Source organism: Chelonoidis abingdonii, chromosome 3 (assembly GCF_003597395.2).
Source record: "Chelonoidis abingdonii isolate Lonesome George chromosome 3, CheloAbing_2.0, whole genome shotgun sequence".
Classification (NCBI taxonomy): domain Eukaryota; kingdom Metazoa; phylum Chordata; order Testudines; family Testudinidae; genus Chelonoidis; species Chelonoidis abingdonii.
The window spans coordinates 189,340,655-189,365,094 of record NC_133771.1 but is presented as its reverse complement, the minus strand read 5'-3'; the positions used below and the strand labels follow the sequence as shown (position 1 = coordinate 189,365,094).

Here is a 24,440-nt window from a genome sequence, read left to right as displayed (position 1 = left end):
CTTTACAAAGACTGTGAATTTGTATGTCAAAAAACAAAACAAAACTTATTTTAAGTCTCTAGCAGTCTAGCATATTGTACCTGTTCACAAGGACAGATTTAATAAATTATGATTATTTCATTGCAAAATAAAACTGATGGTTTGGCTGGATTAAGCTACTGAGTGGACTTTTAGGGGATTTGGATCGGAGGAAGACTATATTTGCCATATTCATTAAAAGAAGGGAGGTAGAAAAGACAGTGTAGCAGCCAGAGAGCAGATTGTTTTGATATCCGGAAGCCTCCACAGAAGAGCAGATCAAAGTGTTATTTGTCTCCCTCACTCTTTACAGAGAGTTAAAACAGATGAGATTGGATAGCCAATTTAAGGAAGCAGGCTGACATTTTCACAAAGATCAGAGAGTTTTCATAAAAGATTATTCCAGGCTTGGGGTTATTACATGCAGGACTAATAATGTAAGGGGAACAACAGAACTGTTAGGTGCAGAATAAATGCATTGGTTATTAAGTTCAGGAAAGAGGCATGGTCATGAAAGACAGTGAAATAGGGCATTACACAGAGATGGTGGGAAATTTTCCAATTTAAATGATTTTTCAATGGAAAATTTAGTTTCCAAATGTTCTGCTGGAAAAATTTGTTTTTGCTGAATTTTTTCAATTTCCCACTGAGAAAATTAAAACTCCCCCTACATCCACCCACTCCCAGGCTGGTTTGACCCAAATAAAAATATTTTGGTTTGTTGAACTGAATCAAAATGTTTAATTTCCAGTCAGTTCAAGTTTCAATTACACCTCCATATGGAAGCTGCAATTCAGGTGCTTCATATCCCATTCTCTTCTTTGCAGTCTGGCCAGGGAGCGTGATTCATCTCCCACAATGCATTGCAGTCTCTCTTCTCACTGAGTTGCATGAGACTTCATTGGAGTCACATGACATGCACCATGGAAAATATAGTCAGACCAGGGACCCCAGGCCATAGGGAAAAATGAGGGCATGAGGTGCCATGCCACCATAGGATTATCTAGACATAGAACAAAACATAGAACTGAAATTCAGTTCAATGTTGAATTGACTAGAAACAAAATGTTTTGATTTGGGAATGTCAAACTTTTTAATAAAAAAATTCTAGTCAAAATGTTTGAGTCAAATATTTTTGAACATTTAATTTCATAAGAAATTTCAAAATGTTGACTTTTTATCCCGATTTATGAGACAAAAAAATGTTGACATATTGGAATTTCCCACTGGATCAAAATTTTGATATTCACTCAGATCTAGCACTATAATTATATGGTAGGGAAAATGAAGCAACAGTGACATTGTTTTCAAATATTAAATAAATGAAGATGACTGAAAGGTAAAGACAGTACAACACAAACAAATATGAAAAGGGCATAGAACAAAACAAAAATTGATAAGCCTGTAAATAAAAAAACATGATTACCCTTCCATTGCACAAAGATTGAGCGGCTCAATTAGTTAAAACTAGAGAAGAGTTTTGTTAATTGAACATGCTAGGATTAGTAAATAAAAGAAGAATCAAAGATAATGTCATAGAGTAGTGCTCCTCTTCAGAGTCAGTGGACCATAGCCCCAGAATGCCTCCACACTTTGGGATTTCAGAGGTGTATTACATTTTGGTGCATAGATATTACTCTACAAAAGCCGCAACATGCAGATGAGTCTGACCACAGACAAAGTGATATGTGCCACTCTCTGCATACTCTTGTTGTCACCAGGGGCATGGCAAGTAGACACAGTTGTTGCTAGTTCCATTTCTTTTCCTACATTTCTTAAGGAGGTGAGAGATTCAAGAGTAGTGAGTTCCACTGCGTCCAACTGCTGCAAGACCAAATAGGTCTTAGTGCCTTTGGAGGGAATATTAGCACCTTAGATTCTGATGTGATAGGTGTGTTCTAAATGCCATAGATGAGGAATTTTCAGATGTTTTCATAGTGTGATCCACATTTTAACAGAAAAATTACTTTTCCTCGTGGATCATCTTCACTCCTAGTCATGACTGTATGGACCTCCCTTCCCATATGACATCTATATGGCAACCACAGAAATGACTTACACAGAGTAAATGTGAGATACACCTATGATGTATTTTTAGCTATCTTGTAATATGAGCCAGCCAAAGACTTACAGTGGATCCTCCATGGATGAACTGGATAGATGGACTTAAGAGGAGTTTATTTTTCTGTACGCTATTTGGTTGAGTATTGACTATTTTGGAATAGTTTTGTTCACCCTGTACTCATTTTATAATGGGATATTGGAGCTGACATAATTGATGAGTTCATAGGCAGGATCTGGGGGTGATTTAGGAGTGATTTTCTTACGACTCATCTATACAAACACTTATTTCGCAGCAAGCTGGAGTATAAATCTACCCTGCACCAGCTTGCCATATACTGTCTGAGTGGACCATGCTGCCGCACACTAAGAGTTCTGCAGTGTGCCTTGACCAACTCCACTTCGAAAAAAGGAGTAGATTAAAATGTACTAAGGAACTTTTAGTGAGTGGCAGCAGGGCACCTACAGATAACAAAGGCAACCTAGTGCAAGGGAGATTTTCACATCAGCTTCCTGTGGTATATAAGTGTTTGTATAAGCAAGCCCCTAGGTTCAAATGGAAGGTGCCTAATTCCCATGGAATTTCAAGGGAAGACACTTGTGTCTACAGACTCCTACCCTTACTAGATCATTTTCGTAAGGTGAGTTTGGAGTTTTTATTAGTCCCAACTATTTTAAACAAAAAGCAGAATGAAATAGGAACGATGGTGACATCCAAATAAACCATATGGAAGCAGACAGATAATATGAAAAGAATAAAATGATAAATTACCTTGGTAAAGTCTTACATTAATAGCAAGGAGAAAAATATGTTAGAACAAGATTTCCTAGGATCCAGAGTAAACACACACACACACACACACAAATTAATTTAACATAACAGCATAATGTGCAGGGAAAGTAAAAGAGCACTAGGAAGAAAATGCTACACATGTCCCATACAAATGGTAGAAGCATACATAATTACATTGATTAATTGGAGCTACATGCTTTCAATGATAAGCGTGATATTACCGGAATAACACAGAAATAGTTCTATCCGAAAAATAGTTTGAGATTTAAAACACAGGATACAGAGTTTAAAAAGGACACATCTAGAAAATAGTCTTTAAGGACAATAAAGGTAATCACAATATTTTTAGTTCTACAATTTACCTCCAGAGCAGCTTAAAGTAATACATCAGGAAATTATTTTATTGACTGAAGAATCTGTGGATCTAAAGGTGGAGGAGGTCTGGAATTACTTCAAGTCAAAGTTGCACAAACTATCAGAAGTCTGCATCCCAAGAAAGGGGAAAAAATTCATAGGCAGGAGTTGTACACCAAGCTGGATGAGCAAGCATCTCAGATTGGTGATTAAGAAAAAGCTGAAAGCCTACAAGGAGTGGAAGATGGGAGAGATCAGCAAGGAAAGCTACCTTATTGAGGTCAGAACATGTAGGGATAAAGTGAGAAAAGCCAAAAACCATGTAGAGTTGGACCTTGCAGAGTGAATTAAAACCAATAGTAAAAGGTTCTATAACCATAAGAATAAGAAGCAAACAAAGAAAGAAGAAGTGGGACTGCTAAACATTGAGGATGGAGTGGAGGTTAAGGATAATCTAGGCATGGCCCAATACCTAAACAAATACTTTGCCTCAGTCTTTATTGAGGCTAATGAGGGATAATGGCAGGATGACAAATGGGAATGAGGATAAGGAGGATATGTGGTATATTACCACATCTAAGGTAGAAGTCAAACTCAAACAGCTTAATGGGACTAAATCGGGGGGCCCAGATAATCTTCCTCCAAGAATATTAAAGGAACTGGCACATGAAATTGCAAGCCCATTAGCAAGAATTTTAATGAATTTGTAAACTCAGGCCAGGGCTGTACCGTACGACTGGAGAATTGCTAACATAGTTCCTATTTTTAAGAAAGGGAAAAAAGGGATCTGGGTAACTATAGGCCTATTAGTTTGACATCTGTAGTATGCAAGGTCTTGGAAAAAATTTTGAAAGAGAAAGTAGTTAAGGACATTGAGGTCAATGGTAATTGGGACAAAATACAACATGGTTTTACAAAAGGTAGATCGTGCCAAACCAACCTGATCTCCTTCTTTGAGAAGGTAACAGATTTTTTAGATAAAGGAAACACATTGCATCTAATTTACCTCGATTTCAGTAAGGCATTAGATATGGTTCCATATGGGGAATTATTAGTTAAATTGGAAAAGATGGGGATGAATATGAAAACTGAAAGGTGGATTAGGAACTGGTTAAAAGGGAGACTACAATGTGTCATATTGAAAGGTGAACTGTCAGGCTGAGGGAGGTTACTAGTGGAGTTCCTCAGGGATTGGTTTTGGGACCAATCTTATTTAATGTTTTTATTACTAGCCTTTGCACAAAAGGGGGGAGTGTGCTAATGAAGTTTGCAGATGACACAAAGGTATTGCCAATACAGAGAAGGACAGGGATATCATACAGGAAGATCTGGATGACTTTGTAAACTGGAGTAATAGCAATAGGATGAAATTTAATAGTGAAAAGTGCAAGGTCATCTATTTAGGGATTAATAACAAGAATTTTTGTTATTAGCTGGGGACTCATCATTTGGAAGTAACAGGAGGAGAACGACCTCCGAGTATTGGCTGATCACAGGATGACTATGAGCCACCAATGTGATATGGCCATGAAAAAAGCAAATGTCGTCTTCAGATGCATCAGGCGAGGTATTTCCAGAAGACATAAGGAGGTGTTAGTACCGTTGTACAAGGCACTATTGAGACTTCATCTGGAATACTGTGTGCAATTTTGGTCTCCCATGTTTAAGAAGGATGAATTCAAACTGGAACAGGTACAGAGAAGGGTTACTAGGATGATTTGAGGAATGGAAAACCTGTCTTATGAAAGGAGACTCAAAGAGCTTGACTTGTTTAGCCTAACCAAAAGAAGGCTGAGGGGAGATAGGATTGCTCTCTATAAATATATGAGAGGGATAAATACCAGGGAGGGAGAGGAAGTATTTAAGCTCAGTACCAATGTGGACACAAGAACAAATGGATATAAACTGGCCATCAGGAAGTTTAGACTTTAAATTAGACAAAGGTTTCTAACCATCAGAGGAGTGAAGTTCTGGAACAGCCTTCCAAGGGAAGCAGTAGGGGCAAAAGACATATCTGGCTTCAAGATTAAGCTTGACAAGTTTATGGAGGAGATGGTATGATGGGATAGCCTAATTTTGGCAATTAGTTGATCTTTGACTATTAGCGGTAAATATGCCCAATGGCCTGCGAGGGGATGTTAGATGGGGTGGGATCCGAGTTACTACAGAGAATTCTTTCCTCGGTGTCTGGCTGGTGAGTCTTCCCCACATGCTCAGGGTTTAGCTGATCACCATATTTGGGGCTGGGAAGGAATTATCCTCCAGGGCAGATTGGCAGAGGCCCTGGAGTTTTTCACCTTCCTCTGCAGCATAGGGCATGTGCCACTTGCTGGAGGACTCTCTCCACCTTGAAGTCTTTAAAGCATGATTTGAGGACTTCAATAGCTCAGACATAGGTTAGGGATTTATTACAGGAGTGGGTGGGTGAAATTCTGCAGCCTGTGCTGTGCAGGAGGTCAGACTGGACCAGGGGTTGGCAGCCTTTCAGATGTGGTGTGCTGAGTCTTCATTTATTCACTCTAATTTAAGGTTTCGCATGCTCGTAATACATTTTAATGTTTTTAAAAGGTCTCTCTATAAGTCTATTAACTATTGTTGTATGTAAAGTAAACAAGTTTTTAAAATGTTTAAGAAGCTTCATTTAAAATTAAATTAAAATGCAGATCTTATCAGTTTTGTGCAGTGGTTCTTAACCTGAGGTGAATGCACCCCCTGGGGCAGGGCCGGTGCAAGGATATTTTGTGCTCTAGGCGAAACTTCCACCTTGCACTCCCCGCCCCTTGCACATCGGTTCATTGAGGGGCAAATCCCAACGAGCCTTTATAGACCCCAGGGGCCAGCCATGCCCAGGGGCTGTTCCCCAGACCAGGTTCTCCCCTCCCCACCCCCCAAACTCCCCTGGAGAGTGCACAACCCCCACCCCGCAAGCCCTTGCCATCCCTCCCCGGTCCACTCACTGGCTTTGCTGAGCTTGGGCTGCTGCAGCAGCTCGGCAGGGAGGAGCCGCCTTCCAGAGGCACTGGAGAGCCAGAGTGTCCCGCTTGTGGCAGCAGCGAACCCCAGCCATGGAGGAGCCAGAGCAGTGCTGGAGAAGCACCAGCCCTGCAAAGGCAGCAGTGCCGCTAGTGGGGACCAGCCACGCCCCCCTACCCCTCCTGCCCAGGCTGCAGCCTGGTGCCCCCTAAGGGCTCCTGCAGGCTGCACTGGATATATGCCCTAACCCCACTACAATCCACTCCCTCCCCCTTCCCACTCTGACTGCCCCCATCAGAACCCCCAACCCCCTCTGCTCCTTGTCCTCTGACTGCCCCCTCATGGGACCCCCCCCCCAACTGCTTCCCCAGGACCGTACCCTCTACCTGTTCCCTGACTGCCCCAATCCGTATCCACACCCCTACCCGCAGACAGACCCCCAGGACTCCCACGCCCCATCTAACCACTCCTTGCCCCCTGACAGGCCCCCCCCCAGAACTCCCGACCCATGCAACCCTCCTTCTGCTCCCTGTCCTGACTGCTCCGATCCCTCTCCACACTCCCTGCCCCCTGACAGGCCCCCCCCCAGAACTCCCGACCCATGCAACCCTCCTTCTGCTCCCTGTCCTGACTGCTCCGATCCCTCTCCACACTCCCTGCCCCCTGACAGGCCCCCCAGAACTCATGACCCATCCAACCCTCCATCTGTTCCCTGACTTCCCCCGGGACTCCCCTTACTGTGCCCATGCCGGTCAGATGCTGGCTTCACATGGAGGCAAAACACGCTTCTGCATGCGCAGCCCCTCTCCCGCAGAGTGCTGGATGGGGGGAGCTCCGGGAGGGGCAGTGGCAGCGGTGGCTCACACTTCCAGGAGCCACAGAACCCAAGCGCGATGGGAGGGAACCAGGGGACACACCTGCCTGGGCTGTGGCCCGGTGCCCCCCCAGGGGGGGGCTCCTGCAGAGGATGAATGGGGACAGCGGTCCCCGTGCGCCCCCCGGCTCCCACCTCACCGCACTTGGGCTTTGCAGCTCCTGGGAATGTGAGCCGCCGCCACCGTTGCCGCCACCCCTCCTGCAGCAGGCTCAGAGCCCCATGCCCCGGCAGCTCATGCTCCTGGGAGCCAAAGAACCTGAGTGTGGTAACGGGGGAGACAGGGAGTGCACCTGCTGCTGGTTTGGGGTCTCGGCCACCGGTGCTGCTCAGCCTCCTGCAGGCCTGGGGTTCTGTTCACTCAGCCAGCAGTGGACTGAGTGAGGCCGGCGGCTGGGACCCCGACTGGCAGCCGTGCTCCAGGCAAAATCGGCTTGCTTGCCACTTTTGGCACACGTGCCGTAGGTTGCCGACCCCTGGACTAGACGTTCATAATGGTCCCTTCTGACCTTAAAGTCTATGACTCTATGACAAGAAAGACTTTCAAAGGCTTCCTCATCAGCAACTAAAATCCCCCATGATCATTTAGGAAGATCATGCGGGATTTTAATTACTGATTTACGACCAGATCCTTTGAGGTATTTCTATTCAGTTATTTGATTGGGAGTTGAGGGTAATTCAACACATTTTATACAGTTGAGCCCCTAGTCCCAGAGATAACAGCTGTGTAGATAACATGTGAAAAAATATTGTTGAATGTAGAATAGGACTGTTATTCTTGCTCATTTTCTTGAACCAGCTACATGATCAGAGGCTATTCCATGCTTAAGGAGTAGACAATACACCCAGAATTATAATTAAAGGTAAAATAGGGAGGATTCTAGGACTGTGTTGCTTTGTCAATTTTGAAATATTCATATGCATTCAAATTAGGCAAAGCAACACAAGGGTCTTTGATCTTTAGTATAAAGGCTGTGAAAATGCCTCGTCAAATTTTGACTTGAATTCCTTAGATAAGTACCAAGAGCAAAGATCGATTGTGCCAGTGATGTCAGCAGGAGACTAGACACATTCTTCAGAGCATATTTTACTGTGACAAAATGTTTGCTCGGGTATCCATAAGTCAGGAGAATATTTCTGACTTTGAAACCTGATGAGCCCTCAGAATTGCTTTGTATGTTTTTGTCAGTTACAGTGTAGGGATATTTGAACAAAAGATGATGGAAATTTTTAGCACCCAGAAAACCTACCCAACCAACCAACCAAAAAAACTTCAAATAATGACAAATGAAAAACAAAACTAATAAACCAAATACCAGTCTTGGCCAACAAGTTATCTTCCTCAATATTTATTCTTAAGGATTAGAAAACGGTGTTGACAACAATAAAATAAAATAATTCATCATCATCAAATAATAAACACAACTCCCCAGTGCAGGATTCCCCAAAAGGCATTTTCTATCCCTTTCCTATATAGCCCAAGTAGTCAGTCTTAGGGACCTTCTGAGCACCTCTTCAAGGAGAAAGATAAAAGCGTGCTAGAATAAACTAACTGTTCAATGGAGACACAATAATGTCCGTGTGTGCTGCCACATCAGCTCTGAGTATCAGTGCACTTATTCATACTGAGCAGTACGTTGTTCCACAAATAGTCCCACATTCATTTCAATAGGACCATTCATGGTGTAAGGTACTATTCAGCTGGTCAATAGGATCAAAGGATATTGTTTTCTTTTGTTTTTTAATTAATATAAAGCGTTCAGCACTAGGTTTTCAGATTTTGTTTAAAAGCTTTTTATACAAATTTGGCTTTTTGTGTCTTCATAGAGCTAGACATATAATGCAAAAAAATTCTGTTTGAATTTAAATGATTTTTTTCACTGTGTTCAGCAATGCTTTCACGTTCTGTTTCTGAAAATGTCCTAGAAAACAAGTTTATTGGCAGGTATGTCACAAAAAGCTCTAGATTTGTAGTGAATGCTGGAAAATATTTAGTTCAGTATGCAATTGGACCTTTATGGAGAAGACCTAGTGAACATAGTGGCGTTCCCTTGACATTTTAGTGTTCTCTTAAAAAATTACTCAGAAGTCTAAATTTAATGGAGAGTGACCACCTTCTATTTTTGTTTTATTGTTTTTAAACCATCTTATAGGACAGTGTAACAGGTTTATATTTTTCTGATAAATTCTATAGGATGGTCCAAAGAAACCCATAGGAAGATTATTTTCCACTAAATCATATTGAACTCTTCCATGATCTTAAATTAATCTTCTGCATCAGAATAAATGAAAAGATGAAATGCTGAAGTAGTCCCTCTCCCATTAACCAAACCACCACACTCATATTTGACAAGGAAGATGACTTTGTTCAATAGCACTAAGGTAGATGACTATGGTAATGATGAGCTAACCTTAACTATATTGAACATGTCATAACCCTAAGTCTTCCCAGCCGCGTATAGTCCTGATTGAAACAAACAAACAATGTTCAATATATCAGCTGCCAGCTAAATCGTTTCCATATATAAGTGACTTCTCCCCTCATAACAACTCCAAGTGCTTCTTTCATTGGGGGCTGAACTGCCCACATCTTTGATATCAGAGTATTAATTTTCTGGGATGTTGGTATTGGCTGAGAGCTGGATTCAAATGGTAAACTGCCTATATCTAACTTTCTCCTTGATAAATGTTCTCTGTTTATGTATTTACTTTTACTTTTCTTCACAGAAGTCTTCTGGTAAATGAGAGTACCGTAAACATAAAACAGTTAGTTTACTTTTACTTTGGAGGTAAGAGAGTGGAAAACTAGCTAGGAAAGGACCAGATCAGGGGTGTGAGAGTTCACATATTATAAAGCCCAAAGGGTTGAATGTGAAATCTAATCTGATCTCCTGCATAACACGGGTTGTAGGGCTTCACTGAATTAATTCCTGTTTGAAATACAGCATATCTTCTAGAAAAAACATCCAATCATCATTTAAAAATTTCCAGAGATGGCGAATCCACCATAACCCCTGGTAAGTTATTAAAAATGGATAATTACCCTCACTTTTAAAAATGTGTGCTTTATTGCAAATTTGAATTTCTCTAGTTTCAACTTCCAGGAGTAGTAGAAAGAGAGAGCCTGAGACATGAGGCCTGGTATAAGAGTTCTGGTATGAGGCCAGAACTAGAGTAGTAGTCAAACCCTGCTAATATAAAGCAAAAGTCAGGCTGTGAGCAGAAGTCAGGCTCTGCCTGCACGTAAGCTCACAGAACCTGGTAAGAAGAGGGATGGTATTACAGACACAAACATTCCTGAGAAGTACTAGGCACAGGACAGTCATGCAAACACATTCCAGAAGCGTGGTACTAGAACACCTCAACACAAAGTATAGTACAAATACGCTTCTCAGAGATGATACAAGGAAACACTGACCCCCTCTTAAAGATACGGTCAGATGATAGTGTGATGGATAGAGATGTTTCGATCGCACCCAGTACAATGTAAAGAGTGGTAACTAACCCTGTCAGTGGGGCAAAATGTAACTTTTTTGTGTCAGGGTATAAAAAGGAGCCTCAGAGGGAGTGTCTTTGGCCAGCTGAGGGGGGAATGGAAAGTCCCATCATTCACTGAGTCCATTATAATAGGCATATATGTTTTAGTGTAACTGTAGACATTGATCGAGGGAGCGAGGACAATGCTTCATTAAAAAGAAACCTGTCAGGGTGCCTTTGCTACTAAACGAAGTCTTGTGGTCTTATTGGGCAGTTCAACTGAGGTCTGCTGCACAGAGCTGGGACAGAATATGGAAAGAACATACACACAGCCAACAACTAACTACACTAGCCATTACATCTTGTTCAAGTTTGTTTATTAGGTTGAAGTGTCCTCTATTATCAAATTTAAGTTACCTACATAGACTGTGACCAAGTCACCCTTTAACCTTCTCTTTGATACGCTAAATAGATTGTGCTCTCTGTGCCTTTCACTATTAAACATATTTTCCAATCCTTGAATCAGGTTTGTGACTCTTCTCTGAGCCATATCCAACTTATCAATATTCTTCTTGAAACTTTGGATGCTAGAATAGTACACAATAGTCCAGCAGTGGTTGCACCAATGCCAAATATGGAGGTAATACCTGTATTACTTCTCTAAACTCCCTGATACTCTTGTTTATACATCCAAGGACTTCACCAGACCTTTTGGCCAAAGCCTCATACTGGGATCACATGTTCAACTGATTATTCACCATGACTCCTACACCCTTTTCAGAGTCATATTTTTTGTTCCTAGATGTATGAGTTTACATTTATCTTTATTAAAATCCTATTTTTTTACTTGTGCCTTGATTACAAAGTGATCCAGATTGCTCTGTATCACTGCCTGTCCTCTTCATTATTTACTATTCCTCCAATCTTTGAGTCAGCTGCAAACTTTATAAGTGACAATTTTATGTTTTCTTCTGGGTCATCAATAAAAATGTTAATGTAGGGCTAAGAACTGATCCTTCCCAAAATGGCTCCCTGAATCCAAATAAGTATAAAGAAAATATAAATACCAATGTGTTCAAATTCAAAAGTCTGAATGCACCCTCACTATCGAGGTATGCAACAAACCAGGTTCTGATTACATACAGCCATAGAGCAAAAGAAAAAGACTCAAAAATAGTCAACTCCAAACTGATATTTTTAAAAAGTCTTTGATTATCTAGATTTCTGAGAACTAGAAAAAATCAAACAGCAACATTCTAAGAAAGTCATTAAAATGCCTATAGGATGATTAATGTAACATCATTTCTAGGGGCAAATATTGCAAATGTTTTCTTTCCAGATTTAGTTATAGACTGTCTAGAAAAAAACAACAGCAGTAGATATATGGATTAGGAGATTACATGTTTAACTATTTAACTTGCTTGGCACTTCAGTAATGCTACAGTAGACAACAGAATACTGATAAATTCAGACCTGGTTTAAGTGGATGTGAATTTGACCTTGAAAGATTTCATGTATTTATTTTCAAAAAGGTATTTCCTAAGATTCTATATCAAAAGTGATTTTATACAATAAAGCAAGATAAGAAGAGATGAAAAATACAGTAGCTTGTTTGAAAGAAAACTGGATGTCATAAGGTGGCTGAATTGTTCCACAACTGCATAGTCTGTTGTCCACAAATGTTTTGACTCTGCAATTCTATCAATACTAAAAACTTTATTTACCACAAGTAAGCAGATATGATTCAAACTTACATAAGGAACAGGTATTGGGCCCAAATCTGTGGTTCTTGCTCTGGCAAAGTTTATCATAAAATCAATAGAAGTTTTACTAGACAAGGGTTATAGGGCTTAGCCCGTAGTAAAAAGGGGCAACGGTTGCATTAGGAATTTAATGACTGTAGCTACACTTAAAGTGTGGTTTGTTACTCATGAACTAAAACAGATGAACAGTATTCTGGTTAGCAATAGTGCACCCAAAATAAACATTTCACAAGCTAAAAGTTAAAGGTCTCATCCTGTGAGGTGTTAAGCACCTTCTGCAAGGTGTTGACTGCCTTCGTCTCCCACTTAGGTCAATGGGAGTCAAAGGCACTCAGCAGTTTGCAGTACTGGGCTCTAATTATACCTACACTATGAGGTAGTGGTGTGATTCCCTTGCTTTTGTTCACATAGGTGCACTAGATCTCATCAAGTTAGTGTGAGTATTATAAATAGCAGTGTATCCACCATAGCACAGTTAGCAGCAGCAGAGGAACAGCTGAGCCATGCCAAGTACAAACCTATTTGAAAATGGTAGGTATGTACTGTACTTGGCATGATACAACCATTCATCTGCTGCCACTAGCCATGCTACCATCACTACACTGTTATATATATTCACACTTCATCGACGAGCAGAAGATACACAAGCAGGGGATTCATACCCCTAGCTTATAGTATTGACATAGCCACATAAGAAAACAATTTAGAGGTTCAATTCATATCCAGACTGTATGACAGTGTTTTAATGTATTCACCAAAAAAGGTAGCCATGTAAAACTGAAGCTGATGCACCACAAAAATTTCCTCTGAACATACTGCATGTTGCATCAGTTGTTTAGATGTGGTCCACGAGCTAGTAACGGTAGGTGTTAGGAACAGTTGAGGAGGAAAGTGGTGCCAATCTGGATTAAAAAGCATACCCGTTGGACAAAAGTATTAGTCATGCTTAAACAGATACAGTGATATAACCAATGATCAATGCCAGCTAGTATTTCCACATGAATAATGCTAGGCAATTTTGTGATTATTTCCTTATAACAGCTAGATTTTCTGAGCATGAGCCTCAATAAGTGTACATATCTATTTGCATCAGCTAAGGATCTGTATCATGCTGGAATGGGCTTTTAGTTCCATTCACTTCAGTTTTTGTTTTATGTATCTATATTGTATAGTTACATGTAGAATTATTTTTGCAAATTAGGCCTAATTGTGCAAGGTACTATTTTGTTATGTTAGTTATTGGCTTTCCTATAACACAGTTGATGGCAATACCTGAGCAGCTCATAAGCACTAATTAATTTAACCTCACAACACCTCTGTGAAATAGGGAATACTACTCCCCATTTACAGGAGGCATACAGAACCTAGTGATTTGGCAAAATCTGTGATGAGTCTGGAATAAAAACATAGGTCTCTTGACTGCCAGTCCAGCATTTTAGAGAGACAAGATGGTGAGGTAATATCTTTTATTGGACCAACTTCTGATCCACACAGAGTTCTTCTTCAGAAAGTTTGTCTCTTTCACCAACAGAAGTTGGTCCAATAAAAGATATTTCACCCACCTTGTTGATCTAATATCCTGGGACCGACATGGCTGCAGCTACTCTGAAGTCCAGTGCTTTAACCACAAGACTAACATTTTCCCCCAGTTTTGATCCCTGTAGTTCACTGAAATGAAATGCAAATCAAAATTAGTGACAGTTAATATAGTAAATACTAGTTACAGATAATCTTGAACTAGCAATGGGGCATGCTGTACACCAACAAAATTTGAGGGGGGGGAATTAGCTCTAAAGTTTTGGTTCAGATACAAAGTTTTGAGCACCATGTTCAATTTTGGTCACATTTCCCCATGGAACACAAAATATTAGAATCCCAATCAAAGTGCTGCTAAAGGAAATCACAATGATAACAGGTTTGAGAAATGCTAAGCGGGAACATTAAAGAAAGGGTAATATTGATAAGAAAGGGAAGACTTAAAAGCAACCTTGCAGAAGCTGTCAGATTTATGAAGGATTTTGCTAAACTCTACCCATAAGCATGGGCATCAGAAACCAAGACACAAAAACTAAACACTAGAAAGCTAACAACAGAACGAGGATTTCAGGGTACAACTAGTGATTTTACAGAACAAGTTGTTGTGTAAGAGGCTATGGCAGTAAACATATCCACGTGTTTAAGAGCAGCTGGACATTTTAACAGAGATGAGAATGGGGAGGAAGTAAGGGTGCGCTGACAAAGCAGGCCAATGAGGTTTACATCGATTTAGAGTGGAATAGGCTTGTTGGGCCAAGTGTCTAATCACGGTCCAGCAAACCCTATATCCTTGTAGTTAGTAAGATTTGTAATTTTTAAAATGGAGAGCATTTCAGCTTAGTCTAATTACAGTAGCAATTTCTTCTTTTCCATCTACTACATAAATCTGCTTCCCATTTTCACAAAGCATTTTTGAATATAATATATTAGTTTTCTGCCATTACACATGATTTTTTTTGTACATGGTCCTGGAACCTTAACATTCCCGTCTGTCCGCTCCCATCTGACAGGTTCATGCTACTGAACAACACTGGGGGATAGATGCTCAGCTGGTGTAAATTGGCATAGTTAGTTTGATTTCAATGAGTCTATTGGTTTTCCCAAGTGAAGATCTCGGTTTTGAATTCCTATTAGGAAAAAACAAGATGCAGAAGGTGTGTACAGCTCTATAATGGCAAACACTTGACAACAGAACAAGTGTTATATGAACACGTTGCCTTGTGAAAGGACTAGACCATGGACCAGTTCAGAGCTTTTGCACAGATAAGCAGGAAACTCTATTTGGGATATTGTAACTATACAGACAAGTTGGAGGGAGTGCAACTATCAGTATACATTGAGATCATTAGGGCAATCAGCCCTGAAGCTCCTGAGACACTGCCTCAAGCCTGCATCAGCTATGTGTGACAGCTGTGCCAGCCCGATAAGGGGTAATCAGCATGGTCTCAAGTAACACAGCATCTTTGAACTTCTACGGCATCAATATTCACTGTCTCTTCCCCACTCATGGTTCAAACGGTGAAGTGCAACCTACATCCTACGTAATGTGCTAGTTGAGTTTATCTATCTGGTAAAGGGAACACCACCTGATATACATCGATATGACATGATAGTGAATGGAATGGAATGTCTTAGAGCCATGGTCCCCATGTACTAGGAAGGAAGCATGACCTAGTGGAATGCACACTCACCCAGGACTCCAAAGAACTGGGTTCTATGCCTGCTAGGTAACCTTTAGCAAGTCTCTTCCCTTTGTTTCCCCATCTTTAAAATGGGAATATGATACTGACCTACTTTGTAAATATCATACAAGTGCTAGGTGTTATTATTTATAATCTGTTTGATTTTTTTTCTGCTTGCTCAGCCAATAGGAATAGTTCCTGGGTGCAGAGGTGACTCCAGACTTCTCTGATGAATGTGCAATAACATTTATTTATCTCCATCAGAAAGCGTACCAGGAAGCAGTGCCCCTTTGCATTATTTTAGGAGATGTGTAGGCACAATGCTTGATCATCACAATATTGAATGAGGTCCTGCATAGCTTCCAGTAGTGATCAGAATAGCAGTGGGAGGAAAGCATTTTCTCATTAGCGCCTATCTCTTTTCTAGCCTTGCTCATGAATTATCCTGTTTCAGATAGTTTGTTTGTGTGATGGGGATATTTTCTTTAGAAGAATGTTTCTCCTTGTTAATTACTCTCAAATACGTTTATGAAAAAAGCTTTTAATTAACAAACAAATTATTCTGCTAAGTAATTTAATGTTTCTCAAAGAAAAAAAACATCTTTTTGAAGAAATTATCATGTGTAGAAAATGCAGTAGATGCTTAATGCCCAGACTTGACCATTTTAAAAAGAAAATAGGCCTGAATTTTTGAGGAGTATTTTTGCCTTTGGAATCAACTCTTCACTTTCTGCTTTTCATCACATGCTTTCTTTAGAATTCCCAGTCTAAACATTAACATAAACCTTACAAATATTACAGATGCAAAATATTTTGTCACTCTGGGTTAGGAACAGTAGGGAAACTAGGAAAACAAAGAGCAGATGTGTCCAATGAAGTTGGGTTTCCAGGCCACTAGTCCAGTCCTAATACTAAGCAGAAACAACCACTTACAGCATAGTCAGGGAACTGGTTGTTTAACCCAGATCAAGGAAAAGATTAGTTGTGGGACAGTGTAATATAGTACCTCCTGTCTGAGGGAAAGCTCAAAATAATGGCTCAAAGATTAAAGTGGGGAACAAGATGTCAGTTTGTATGACTTTGAGGAATAATGCTTGAGTACATGACTATAATGTAGTATAATGCCATATAAAGGTGTAACATCAGATCCCCAGTTGTTTGGGGATTGTTTCCTTGTGGTCCCTTAGAACGCTCAAAGTCATACAGAATATTATCACTCTAGCCCCAGAAGGAACTCCTGCAGATCATTTTGGAACTTGCAGGTCTCAGACCCCTGGTGACCTGGAATGCCTATCTCCTCACTACTCTATCACCATTCAGCACTTTGACAAGGACAAACAGCTGTGATTCTTTTGTTTCGTCTGCCTTTTACAGACACTCTTTTCTAGTCTTTTGTAATACTATTATTGTGACTCCTTTCCTAAAGTGATCAGACAATACCACCACTGGAGTAGAACTTCCAGTAGTTGGCACACCATCTAACCAAGCACCTGTAACAAAACATTCATCTCATTCTGAACAGATGACCTTCCCAACTTACTATCTCTCTTTAGGGTTTAATAGAAGATCTCTTACATATTAACAGTTTCTCCTCTGCTTGACAAACAAACAGCTCCTTTAATCTACAATGCCTCTTGTCCTACTGTGCTGACTCATTACTATTAGTCACCCGGTAAAGGTAGGGATTCTGGAAGGATCAGAACAGAAATAAACTGGTATCGAGTTTGCCGGAGGCTTTAGGGATTTGACATGAGAGGAAAGAGCAAAAGGTACTGCAGTATGATTCTGTTTAAACATCTTTGCAAAATTTACATATCTCGCTATGATTTATTTTGCATGTTGGTTGTAAAAAGATAACTGAAATTTAGAAGCCTGCACACAAATATGGAGAAAATAATTCTATGTGGTAATATGAGGGAAGTGAAACAGACTAAGAATTAAAGAGGCAACACAATTATAAGGCAATGTGTTGAAGATGTACAAAGTGTGATCATAGGCGCTAATGGAGGAAAGAGTATGAGTAGAACAGCTGCAGTAAGTTGGTGATCTCAAACTGGCATAAGAATCAAAACACAGTGTTTAGTGAGAAGAGCAAAATGACTTCAGAGAGAAAAAGAAGCTATTACCCATAAAAAGTCACAAAAGAGGTAACAGAATTTAAAAACAGAGGTAATAGTTGGACATCAACTAGCTCTTCTTTTGTGGGGTGAAAATCACAAGCCTACACTAAGGTTGCATCTAGACTTTGGAGCCATTCTGGACTGGTCATAAATACATTCACTTTAATAAATGCATAGGGTCCCCAGACACCACGATGCTGGGCTTGGGATAATAATTTAGACAAATAAGAGATGGAAGATGAATGCCATAATTTGTGCAGTTCAAAAGGAGGAAAGTCTCTCCCTTCCACTCCATTATGAGGGATCTATGTGCAGAATTCTAACTGAGTGAGTAGTGGCAAACAAACTCCTTAAAAGAAGCTCAGAACTTTATTTGAATATAGATATACATACTCATTCATATTTTATCTAAATCTCTCCTGGACCTGGAAACTGAGTTGAAGATCTCACAAGATTTTCATTACTTCCTACTCTCGTCTGTGTAAGAATCACCCACAAGAGCCTACTTGTGAGGAGCGCTGAGCACTCTCTATTTAAACAAACATCAATGGGAAACAAGGGCACTCCGCACGTTGAAGAACCAGGCCCTAAACTTGCAGCATGGTCAAAACCAGGAAGTAAAGAAGTGTGTGAAAAGGTTTTGAAAAATTAACTAATAATAATCATTCTTAACAAATAGCCACCTCGTTATTAAACAGCTTGGTTCTCCTATTTGTAGTTCCCTCCTTATGCTCCCAAACCACAACCAGGAGTCATCCCATCCCCTTTTTCTGTCCTATTTCTTAGGACTGCTTGGTTGTTTAGTTAGCTTTGTATGGTTTGTGAAAATTTATTTCTAAGTAGACATTTTTATGTGTATGTTCAACTTGTCTAATCTGCATTTTGCCAGTTTCCTTGGAAACTAGACATTCTTCCCTCTCTTTATGGTGTAAATGAGATAGCAGTTTTCCACACAGAAAGTCTCAATCCCTCAGAGCCTCTGAAACTGTGCACTGAAATAAGGGGGAGGGAGGGCATTTAAAAATGTAATTAAGGACTACAGTAATCTAATTAGGCTGATGTCATTTTCAGTAGGGATTTAATTCCCTCTATGGTATCTCTTTATTTTCTCTCTTACACCATTCCTGATGCTCAATTCATAGAGCAATTAAAGCACTCTGCCCTTCGGCTAAGACCAATATTATTCTGAGATCTGATAGATTCACTACCAGGAAATTTTATCTTGCCACGCAGGAGGATGGATTGGATGATATAACAGATTCTTTGCCAACTTACTTCCATGTACACTGTTTTTATGCAAAAATAATAAAGATTGCTTAGAGTTAATCAAAATGTTTAATTTTGATACATTTGAAGTATTCCATTTCAATTCACTATTTATTTTTTTAAAAATAAACTTCAGTATATTTTTCCTTGAATTAAATTGCATAAAAACCTGATAGAGTTTTTTGAAAAAAATTGATTTAATCAATACAACATTTTCCCATGGAAAACTGTTTTGATAAAAAAAAATCAAATCAGATCTACGTCTGAGTCCCAGACCTTGCTCCAACAATGACTCATTGTGTGGCTTTATGGAAGTCTCCTAGTCTCAATATATCCCAGTTTGCCAAAATGTAAAATGGAGAAAATGTTACCTCCTCTCAAAGGCGTTGATTCTTGTAAGGGCTTTGAAGATTACAGAGAGCTGTGTAAGTTCTTTGTATCATTATTATTAATGCATTAAATGCTCTAAAGACCTTTGGAAAGTCTGAGTGTGCTATTGTATATTTTAAATGAAACTTATCTGCATTCAAAAATCAATGGGCTTGATTCGATTCTGCCTCACACCTGTTCTAGAATCAGTATTTATGACAGTAGTGTTCAGAGGTCTCAATCAGAATTGGGGTTCTATTACACTAAATCCTGTACAAAACAAAATAGACAGTCCCTGCACCAAAGATTTTACAGTGTACACCTGTGTAACTTTATTGATTTCAATGGAATTCCATTGGTGAGAAAACAGAGACAAAAAGAAAGAAGCAAATCCAGAATCTGTTGCGTTTAAGTCAATTTTAGAATCAACTATGCTTTTCTAGCACAGAAGACTTTTATTGCAGATATGGTTTCAGTGCTGTTCTGAGAATTGCTTTGCAGCCCCACAAACCTTTCAGACACAGGCATATTTCTGAAAAAACAAAGCCATGCAAAGCAGTCTCCAAATCTTACCTGAATTTTAAGGATTTGTAATTTATTCAACAAAGCAACAAGATGAGCTGAAGATGGCAACCTTTACCATCCTCTTTAAGTAGACTCTGAAAGCTTGTATACTTACACGGGCTTCAATTCCTTGACCTACATAAATAACTATTTCAATGCATAATTTCAGTGCCAGCTTGGCCAGAAGGATTTTTTAAATTCTACAATATATTTCCTATTTTCCTCATATCTCACAGTTAGTTAGCAAGATGGCACGCCACCTCTAAACTCGGAAGATGGAGAAGAGAGGTTTTGTATTTATTTCTAAAATCTTACACGACAGTTCGAATACAGGAACATGCAGACTACACAAGAGGCTAATACCAGCTCCCATAAAAAATATTTTATATTTTTAACATCCTTTTCTCTGGAGGCATGAACATCAATAGGTCAATCCTCAACATGTTTATACAGTTCATTGGCCATAGTGCAAGCCTCACCATTTGCAAAAATCTAAACTATTCTGGGTCCTAAACAGGGCTAAACTCATCATGAGTCCCCTCTCCAGTCCCTCTGCTGGAAGCCATTTTCTACCTCTCTCTAAGAGGTACAAAAGGGGGAAAATAGCGTCAAACTATGAGTTGGTAACTCGGGTTTTCCAGAAGCCAAGAATGAAAAGAAGCCATTTGTGTCAGCCAATCCTTGTGATGTCAGACAGCTTAATATCTGTCCAACTTTTAAAATCTTTACTTCAACATTGCCAAAGGTCAGTGGCAAACATCAGAAACCTTAAACCAAGATGCTCTACAAGAGCAAATCCTGCTTTTACCTTTACCGGTGTTGAAGGTCACCAGCAGTAGAACAAGTGCACTCTCCTGCATGAGAAGAAAGTGGGATTTCGAGGAGTGTGAAACACACCTACATGCAGAATCCCCAGGTAGCACAAACTGTGTTTCCGTGGGGCCTCCCTCTGTCACAGAATCATAGAATATCAGGGTTGGAAGAGACCTCAGGAGGTCATCTAGTCCAACCCCCCTGCTCAAAGCAGAACCAATCCCCAACCAGGGCTTTGTTAAGCCTGACCTTAAAAACCTCTAAGGAAGGAGATCTCCACCACCTCCCTAGGTAACCCATTCCGAAGCTTCACCACCCTCTTAGTGAAAAAGTTTTTTCCTAATATGCAACCTAAACCTCTCCCAGGTGTGTAGGGTGAGTTTCACAGTAGGACAAGGGCAGGGGAAAGGCAACTACACAGTCTCTTCAGGCTTTCACCCTGCCCAGTGAATGGAGCATGCCCAGTGAATGGAGGATGCCAAGTGTTACTTGTCAGCTCTGTGTTTTGGGAAACCAGGGCACAGTATCCAGTGTGTCTGACTCACGAAGGACCGCCTCCCCAGCCTCTGCTTGAACCACAGCCAATCAGAAGAAAGACTTACAAAAAGCAGTGAAAAGGCAGTGGGAGACACACCTAAAACAGACATCCCTCTGAAGAAGGGTGACAGGATTAAGGAAACTCCCCTAGCTTCATCGGAGATGGGACAGGGCAGCATCTGCATGAGCATACAGAATGGAGAACAGAGATTCCAAGGCAAGAACTGCACTGAACTCTGGGACCAGAAAAGCAGGGAAGCACTGCATGATGGGGATCTCTGCTCCAGATGTTAATGAACCCACGCCTGCCCCAACTCAACTCAGTAGTTATCAGACCAATTCTAGTAATAAATCTCTTACTGGTATCAAAAATACTGACACTGCATAATTGCATTGTGAGCTCCCTCAGAGGAACACCGCCCATGACCAGGAATTATCAGTTTCTATTGTCTAGCCTGAACAAAACAACTTTGGTATATTCCCTTGAGCCATCAGTTTACCCATAAACAAATCTAGTGCTATCCCTTGAACCATTGTTTTTTCCCTACAAAAAAACCATACTCATGCTCAAGTAAGTGTTCTGATGCCCGGATCCAAAATCTGCATCAGTCCCATTCATTTTCTCCTGACTGATTGTGCTGCAGACTCTGCCTGTCTACAGCACTCTGGACCCTTAGCTACCACTACCACCTGGGAACCCTGACTGATTCAAGCTTCGCGGAGTGGTGAGAACCCAGCTCTCTCTGTCTCTCTTTTTCTGCTCTAGGTATAGCTTTCTAACCCTGACTTGTGTGATCAGGTATAGTTTTCTAAACCTGACTTTGTAATCAAATTAAAGCTAGATTTAATATTGTAACTGTTTTGTCTGTTTGGCTCTCCTTGTATGGTTATTCCCTGGAAATAAATAACTTTTATGGTTAAGCTGGTTGCTTCCCTCCGCCTTCCCCTCCCTCTCTCTCTCGTGTTTTTGGCTTCCCCATTTGCTCTGCAGCAACTTTCCTCTTACCTAAGCTAAGGATCCCTGTAGTGCCCCAAAATTCTGGGGGTTTGCTCATCAAGTGAGTTACTAGCATAACAATTGTAACGTGAAAGTGGGGATAGGGACTTGCTGAACCTGTGGCACAGGAAGGTGGCAGCTTGGAGGTGCTGTTCCACTCAGCCTACTGAGTCCAGAGGCATATAAGGGTGGCAGCTTGGAGGTGCTGTTCAACCCAGCCTGCTGAGTCCAGGGACATATAAGGGGCCAGCTTGGGAGTGCTGATTGACCTGGTCCGCTCAAACGCACTCTATTAATGTGTTCATCTGATTCTGGGGCTGGAGGAACCCAGCCCTGGGAAACCTAGGTCCTGCAGGATAGCTCCATTGTGAGAGAACTTGCAGAAGAGAAAAGTAGAGCTCTGTATGAAAACACAAGGGAGACAAGCAGTACATTGATAGAATTACAGAACCTCCCGCTCCGGCCCCCGAAGAGTAAGGCTAATAAATGAGCATACCCCAAAGTAATGGTAACACAGGGCCACAGAAGTTTCTCCAGACACTTAAAAGGCTCCAGAGAATGGTTGCATTAATATCCTCAATTAGAGATGGGCAAATAACTAATGATTTGGCTCTGTGGCTGAAAATAAATAAATAAATAAATAAAAGAATTGGCATGTATTGAATCAAAACTGAATATTTCTAAAATTTTTAGCAAATCAAAAAAGTAACTAATGTTTTGTTTTGGATCAAATGATATATTTAACTGCCGAGTAGTTTAACCTCTTTAAAAAATAAACAAAACACAGGGCAAGATTCACAGGAGAGTAGGTGGCAGCAGTGGCACCCCCTTAAACCTAATAGCTCAATGATTAGGGTACTTGCCTGGAATGTGGAAAACGCAGATTCAAATCCCTGCCCTGAGCAGAGAGTTGAACCCAGACTTTTTCCTCTTCTAGGTGAGTATCCTAATCACCAAGCTATAGAACATCATCAGGTCAGGCTCTCTCAATCTCTCCAACTGAAGTTGTTCCACTTTGCATAACATATATGAATATTCAGGAAAAACAAAGAAAGTGGGAGAATGACTGGTGATTGGGGCACTCACATGGGAGATAGGATGGTCTGGGTTCAAATCCCTGCTCCAGAGTGGGAATTCAAACTGGATCTCCTTCACAGCTTAATTTGTGCCGTGGCTTGCCAGGCCTCAGCTCTAGCACCTCTTTTCATGCTAGGGATGTGCCCCAGCATCTCTTCCATCAGTGGTATGCCAGGTGTGACCTCACATGTGAGGTTCATATAAGGTCACACTATGCAAACACCACCATTGTGCAGAATAAAATCACTACCTCCACACAGCATAGCCTGGCACGTATGATGTGTGCAAGGTCACACTGTACAGAGGATGCCATTGTTATTAGTTGAGCCCCAGAACCTCTTTCTTTCCAAATTAAGCACTCATCTCTTCCCTCTCCCCTAACCTAACCACTGGGCATAAGGACACCACTTCGTCCTCTGATTTTGTCCCTTTGTGAGCTTAAATCCCCATGTGAATCTAGTGCCCCTCCCTCTCATGTTGAGTGGTGGTGGGGAAACTCTGGTGAATTTATCTCAAATTCCCAAACAGCTTTGATTGACCAAAAAGAGATTATTTCACAAAAAATGCAATTTCAATGAAAAATTGCACCCACCTCTGCTCTCAGCCTTGCAGGGAGGATTCTTTTCCCTGCAGAGCTCCCCAGTGCCTAACTGACACATTCAGCCTGGGCTTGGCATTAGAAATTTGTTTCACCTTATGCGAGTGGCTGCAGGAGAAGAATCTTGGCTTTAAGGTATCTAGCTCTACAATCCAGAAATCAATAAAATGCCACATCGTAGAATGAACACAACCTGGCCATGAAGGAAAAATGTATTCTTGAGTGTTTCAAGTTGGGGGGCAGATAGCTCAGTGGTTTGAGCATTGGCCTGCTAAACTTAGGGTTATAAATTGAATCCTTGAGGGGGCCATTTAGGGAACTGGGGTAAAAATCTGGGGATTGGTCCTGCTCTGAGCAGGGGATTGGACTAGATGACCTCCTGAGGTCCCTTCCAACCCTATGATTCTAATATAGCAGATGAGTGATTTTTTCAGATGCAAATTTCTAGTAATTTGAAAGGATAATTCAAGTTGTGAAATAAAGTTACAATGTTATGAAGCAGTGCTTTTCAGTAATTCTCTTTTATTAAATGGATTATCAGACTATTCCAAGAAGCAGAACCAGGTCT

General features: G+C 40.7%; 1 protein-coding gene across 22 annotated transcripts in view; it reads right to left on the bottom strand.

Annotated features, from left to right (window-relative positions):
* The window catches only part of NRXN1 (neurexin 1), a 1,354,235-nt gene that overhangs the window by 767,676 nt on the left and 562,119 nt on the right, over positions 1-24,440 (bottom strand). The gene's annotated exons all lie outside the window — the stretch shown is intronic.